The sequence below is a fragment of the Anopheles gambiae genome, chromosome 3, assembly GCF_943734735.2.
Source record: "Anopheles gambiae chromosome 3, idAnoGambNW_F1_1, whole genome shotgun sequence".
NCBI lineage: Eukaryota > Metazoa > Arthropoda > Insecta > Diptera > Culicidae > Anopheles > Anopheles gambiae.
Window position 1 is genome coordinate 65,204,734 of NC_064602.1, and position 7,114 is coordinate 65,211,847.

The window sequence follows — 7,114 nt, forward strand, 5'->3', positions numbered from 1 at the left end:
AATCCTTTCCAAGGATGTTTATGGAAAACAATTATCTGTTTTTATTAGTTATATTTATCTATTCGGAAAAATTCCATCTGTTGAAAAAACACTGTTTTTCTAGCTTTTTTATGAACCTTATTGCGAATCAAATATTAGTTACTTTATTCACCGGGTTTCTACAAAAGAAGCTCGTTGCGTATGATTTCGCCCTTTTTATATCTTTCCCTTCGCCCTGAACTCATCACTCAACCGATCCGATCAAATGCCAAGATTTATAATATATATCGATCAGTCGACATCAACCACCGCAGTGACAGCGGCCTACTTACTTCATTATCTTCTTACTTAAACGTAACAATGTTTGACGTACCTAGGTGCAAATAACGTTAGCTTTAAAAAATGAAAACTAAAGGATAGCCTTTAGCGTCTCATTTTTATAAAATCGGGAAAGGGTTTAGAACTTATGTCTTTTTTGCGTTACGTAGTTTATGGATAACCACTTATCACTGTTGGGTGTAAGTATTTTTGCAAAAACAAGTAACATTGCACAAGTGTTACACGTAGCGTAAAGATTGGCATTTTGACATACATTAGAAGACTGCGTCATTATTATTTGAACAGATTTATTAACTCTGTTTTAGTTATGCAGCTACGTGCATGTACATGAAAATTTTTGATGCATACATCGATAGGATTCGGGGTATAAATACTGAAACGCACTCCACTTGAACCACAGTTGCGCAGAACTAACTATGAAGCAAGTGAACTGTATAGTCATTTTTGGGCTATTCTGCAGCAATGCAGTTTCCGCAAACAAAAACGAAAAGGCAACCGCAGAAGCATCAGTACAGATCAATGATAAAAATGTGACTAAAGCTGAAGAAACAGCACAATCTGGACGAATCATCAACGGGTTTGCTGTGGATATTGCAAGGTATCCTTTTGCATTAACTTTACGCCTCGATGGCCGATACCGTTCCAGCGCTGTTGTCATCTCATTATCTTGTGCGTTGACTGGTGCTGATGATGTTTCTCCATATCGCAACAGTGTTCAAAGGGTAAGTTGTAAGGCATAGATTATCTTCTTACTCAAATAATTCCTCGAACTACCTATCAACGTTTCAGGTTACTCTCTATGGAGGCAGTTCATCAGCAACTTCCGGAGGGGTGTTATTTCAAGTGACCAGGATCGCTGTTCATCCTAACTACGTTCCGAATAGTGGCGTATCAGATTTCAATATTGCTGTCCTTGCTGTGCCAACGAATGCCTTCGGAGGAAAGCGATATATTGCATCGATACCGCTTGCACCAGATGGAGTAACAATTGGAACTAAATGCTCCGTGTTCGGATGGGGCAGAACAATTGCCAATCTCCCAGCAACTGCTACTGCATTACGTTCTGCTGACATGTACATAACATCGGATGCTACCTGTGCTAGAGTTTGGGCTACATTTGGAGTTAAAATTACTTCAAAGTAAGTGTGGTCACTATGCATTTTTAAGTAATTCGAAATCCGACCACCAATCAATTGAAATTATGTATTGGTTTCTTTCTTCCAGCATGCTCTGTGCTAAGGGCGGCAAAGCAGCGGATTTATGCCCTGGTGATTATGGCAATGCCCTGGTTTGCAGCGGTAGACTGACTGGAGTTGCGATCCTAGTTACTTCGTGTGGTAATGGTCGGGACGCAGTATATACAAAAATAACGGCTCCTAGTGTTCGCAGCTTCATTCGCATCCAAACTGGTGTATGATGCAGATCGTGTGTACTGTAACTACTAGTATGATTTTGTATATTGCTAAATATTCATGCATCACTTTGGAAACCTTTTGAATAAAAATTAAAGTCTGTAAATTCATTTGTATGTTCAGACTCGCAACAACATCGTTGATTAGAACCAAACTGTTTCAAAAGTAGAGTATTGTTCTGCGTAGGTATTTTTGTGCTCCTTTACCTCATAAAACTTCCTTTCCTCTTGCCCTGAAGGAATAATTATGTACAGGCGTCTCCCGAGTTACGACTCCCTCGAGTTAGGACGATTCGCAGATACGACGATTCTGATTTTAACAATTAAAATTTGTCATCTTACTAGTTAATTTGGCCCGGTTGAAGGATTTCGCAACAGAACCTTAGACGTGTATACTGACTGCAGGGCACATTTAAAAGATTTCATGCACATGTAGATTGTGGGAGCGATTGAAAGACGATGTACACCGTTCTAAGAGTGAACTAAGACTAACTACATTTATTCGATATTCAGTGTAACTACGGTTGCTGTAACCAATGGCTACTTGACTACAACTAAGATAATGCTATAAGCAATCCACCACAGAGTCCCCGCAATTCATCAGTTGAAATAGATGATCTTAACTGCAAGTTCATTGATGTAGTTCGATCACCAAGTAGCTTCTGTAGTTCTGGATCGTCATGCTGCACTTTCGATAATAATTCAAAATCCACTGTTGAAGGAGCTGAGATGGTGTTGACTCTGGATAATGCGTTTGCAGCAGAATTGTCTTTGCCACTAATGTGCCGAATATCTTTTGTGAAACTCGAAATGTACTGCAAATATCGTTCTTCATAAGGAAGGTGATTTGAATTAGAATTCAGAGCATACGTGAGCGGACGGTGATCAGTATAAATAGTGAATTCTCTCCCTTCCACTAGATGTCGAAAATACTGCACCGCTAATTTCATGGCTGTTAACTCGCGACCGAAGACAGAATACTTCTTCTGTGAAGGGGAAAATTTCTGCGAGCAGAACCCCAGCGGTTGCCATGCGTCAGCGACATATTGTTGTAGAGTAGCTCCTGCCGCTGTATCCGAAGCATCAATCATCAGTCCCATTCGTTTTGACGAGTCAGGATAGGACAATAAAGCAGCGTTTGCTAAACTTTCCTTGCATTTCACGAAAGCTTCGTCTGCTTCGATCGTCCACTGAAGTTTTCTTGTATCGTTTTTTTTTTCGATTCCCTATAATGAGTGCTTAGTCATTAGTCACTGAAAGCCAAGCCCACAAGTGGGTACAGGCAGGCCTTGACCGACATCGGTTGTTGAGCCAAAGAAGAAGAAGAAGATAATGAGTGCTTGCAATGGCTGTTGCAATGAGACAGCATTCCGGATGAAGCGTTTGTAACCATTCAGCAATGCCAAAAATCGTCGAAGATCCTTCACCGTAATCGGACGACTGTAATCAACAACGGCTTGAACGCGATTAGCTTGAGGTTTGATACCAGATGCACTGATGTGATTCCCCAAAAAGTTGACTTCTGTTTGTACAAACTTGCATTTGTCCAAGTTCAGTACCAAGCCGTTTGATTTGAGCCGCTCAAAGACAGTTCGCACGTGCGATAGGTGTTCCTCCTCATTAGACGATGCAATGCATATATCATCGACAAACACCACCACAAAATCCAGATCACCGAAGAAATGATGCATAAAGCGCTGAAATGTCTGGCTCGCGTTGCATAACCCAAATTGCATCTTGGTAAATTCAAAGAGCCCGAACGGAGTGAATACAGCAGTCTTTGGAACGTCGCTTTCCTCGACCGGAACAAAATGATATGCTCGTACCAAATCTAGAGTGGCAAAACAATTCTTACCTAAGAAATTGTTTAGCAAAACGTGAATATGTGGCACAGGACAACGATCTGGCACAGTTATCCGGTTTAAACTCCTGTAATCTCCTACAAAGCGCCATTGACCATTTTTTTTTCGGTACGCAATGAAGTGGACTTGCCCAACTGCTTTTGGAAGGGCGACAAATCCCGAGCTCCATCATGGTCTCAAATTCTTTTTTAGCGGCTTGGAGTTTGTCTGGAGGCATTCTACGTGGTTTGGAAGCAACTGGAGGTCCAATGGTTTGAATGTGATGGGTTACATTATGTCTTACCTCAGTGCGCATTGTCGGCGGGGCGGTGATTTCTCGAAATTCGACCAGCAAGTCTCGAAAAGGATGATCTTTTGCTATAGTTGTTACACCGTAAACCGAAGATTTCGATAATCCACAAACAGTGTGTAATTTCGTACCACCGTCAATAAGTCTTCTGTTTCCAAGGTCTACAAGAAGACCAAAATGCACGAGGAAATCGGCACCGATAATTGCAGAAGTAACGTCGGCTTGCAAAAAATTCCACGAAAACTTTCGGCGTAGTCCGAGATACACTGAAACAAACTTGCTCCCATACGTTCGTATTTTCGTTCCGTTTGCTGCATGGAGTAAAAACGGCGATGGTTCTTGAGTCTTCTCTATCTTGGATGCAGGTATTATCGATACATCCGATCCCGTGTCGATTAAGAACCGATTACCAGAAGATTTATCGAAGATTTGCAGACGGCGACTGATTCTTAATCCGCCCACCTCGCCGATTTCGGATGAGCGGAAATCTAGTTTTTTGACTGATGATACTAGCAAGGGCTTCGACATCGCGTAGCTCGATTTCCATACTTCCGGTGATACCAACAGATATTGTTTTCATTGCACAATGGGCAGTTTAGAACAAATTTCGGGATAAAATTATTTTTGCAGAAATTATCAGTTTTTATCGTTTGTAGTAAAGTATTATGACAGTAAATAACATTTTATATGTAGTTCGCATACATACCACCAGGTGGCGCTACATAAAATAGTGTTTTAAGGGATCTTTGCTTAGTTTTATTAATTTTGTGTGTTTTTTATCTTGTATTTGTTGTTTCTAATAGTATGAACCATTTTTAAATATACTGTAATATTCCATTATATATGAACAAAATATAATAATTTTGAAAAAGATAATATTTTCTGCTTTGTATAGGACAATTGTAGCTGATTCTCATCACTTTAACTAACAGTTAATACAAATATTAAAAATTTACATACACAATTTTGGGGGATGCTATTAAAAGCTCCTGACGTCTAGTTCACATTTCTAAAGACATGAATAAAGGCATTTGAATAATTAGATAGAGCAGGTACATTGAAATAAAGTAGTTCCCAAATTAGTAATGAAAAGCAGCACATATTGTTTGTCTTTGGAGGTTAAAATTTTAAATCTGTTGTTTAAAAAAAATTGGAATTGCACATTTTCCTAAGCATTAATATCACACAATATTCATCCAATACTTTTCCAAGTCCTGTACTGCCTTCAGAAGGGGTAATAATACTAAAAATCTGATATTCTTGGTTTTACAGGTTTTTGAAAAAATCAGAATTCAACAATAACTACAAATAAAGTATTTACTTCATTTGTAAAATTAAACTGTGCCTTTGTTTTAGTGCGTGTAGCTACTGATATTGAACTGGTTAACGAATCAGATGAATACAGCTCATTATACAAAATCTCCTTCTGGATGCATTTTCTTTCTTGCAAAATATTCTTTGTAGCATACTCCCCTCTATCCTTATACAGTAGAGCGTCGATTATCCCGGCAGCTCGGGACCGGACGATTGCCGGTTAATCGATTTGCACGGATAATGGTCCAAGAAATGTCAAACGCATATAAAATATATCAAATTCACTAGTTTTATTATTAATTCACCTAGAATCAATCGATTAATCGTTAGTAGAATATTATTTTAATCAATAACTGTAGGTTTAACAACTGTTCATGAACAAAAATGAATTTCGAAAATACCTCTAGACACTACAGAGCTACACAAGAAACTGGTTACCCAATTGACTATCGCTGCAAACTTTCGCCGTACTGTCAGATTTATGCGCACGGTTAAGCCGCCCGCCGGTTAATCCGTCCCCGGATAATCGACGTTCTACTGTATTTAGTTTGTCATGACTTTTGGGAGTTTCTTCTCCCTAAACGCCAATAGATGCTGCTGCATTAATAACATTTTCCTGTTATGCGTATAATTTTAGAATTATTTTGCTTACATCCGTCTATAATCTAGAGCAGGACCAAAAAGTATTTGGTTCTGATTTGCTTGATTATATTTAATAATAAAGTTAGGTTAGAATAGAAATTTACATATTAGATAAGTGCATGAGCTGAAACTAAGATACACAGCTTCGTAATGGAAATTAAAAGTGATCAAAAGCACGTAGAATATATTTTTGTAGAATACACGTAATACGCTACACTAGGCACCTATGGAGCCGCCTAGTTACGCATGTGTCTGTTTTTAGAAAAAGTTGATGTGAAAAAACTTCAATCATATTCGCGTTCGCAAACTTTCGCAGAATATTTCTTCACAGATTGATAGTATATATTTATTACACTATTATGTGACATATATGAGACAACGCCACTTTACGCCTCTTTAATAATGGCATCAAGTTAAAGATTAAAATAATGAAATTTTTTAAGAAGTTTCTTCAGTTATAATAGTATATTTTTGAATTAACTAAACTCAAAATCTTTTATATATTTATAAAGCTGACTAAATATACTTTTTAAAATGTCTAAATTTATCAAAATCGGTTCATATTTGAAAAAGTTACAAAGGTTCAAAGTTTTCCAAAAAAATGAAGATTTTTCTGCGTTTTTTTATTAAGTCTCGACTTTGAGAGGTCTTTTCTAGAGAACCAGAAAAGATAAAGAGCTCATATTAGGTATTTTTCTTAGTTTAACCCTTAGTTTTAAAACCTATTATTTGGAATTGCGCTATTACAAAGTTGATTTTTTGAATTTCATCCCGGCAAATGCCCATTGTGCATCCGCCGGCAATTTAAGTATACTGTTCAATCTTCCTACTGCTGTGTGTCAGTACCCCCTCCTCCCGGTCATCAGTTACCATTGACAGGGGCCACAACCCGTCTTTCCGCCTGTCATGAACACCTTCCTTTCTTTGACCGATGGATCATAACATTCCGGAAGAAAACACATTTGGCAAAAGTGTTGCACACACAGGCACGCTCACACCCACGCGCAAATGGTTCAGCATATCTATGTAATCTACAGCATACGAAAGCAAAAAAAGCTTAGTATAACAAAGTTATGCTTAATGCTTTACACGTTCAGTTCGATGGCAAGCCCCAGGGACTGCCAGTGGACTTTCCAGTAGGCCGGTTTTACAATCAACTTGCGTTCTAGATGCCGGCGAAAAGGAAAGTTGATTAAAATCAGCGCCGGGATGAACGTGTTAATGCGAATTAGGGTTCTGCGCGTGAGCTGCCGATTCCTTAGTCATTTTTACGTGGCA

General features: G+C 38.6%; 1 long non-coding RNA gene across 1 annotated transcript; it reads left to right on the forward strand.

Moving 5' to 3' along the window:
- Window positions 1-255: 255 nt before the first annotated feature.
- Window positions 256-1,836, forward strand: LOC133393659 (uncharacterized). The gene is made up of 3 exons (XR_009766312.1): window positions 256-1,040; window positions 1,108-1,457; window positions 1,543-1,836. It is a non-coding gene; the product is annotated as an uncharacterized LOC133393659 (long non-coding RNA).
- Window positions 1,837-7,114: the final 5,278 nt, after the last annotated feature.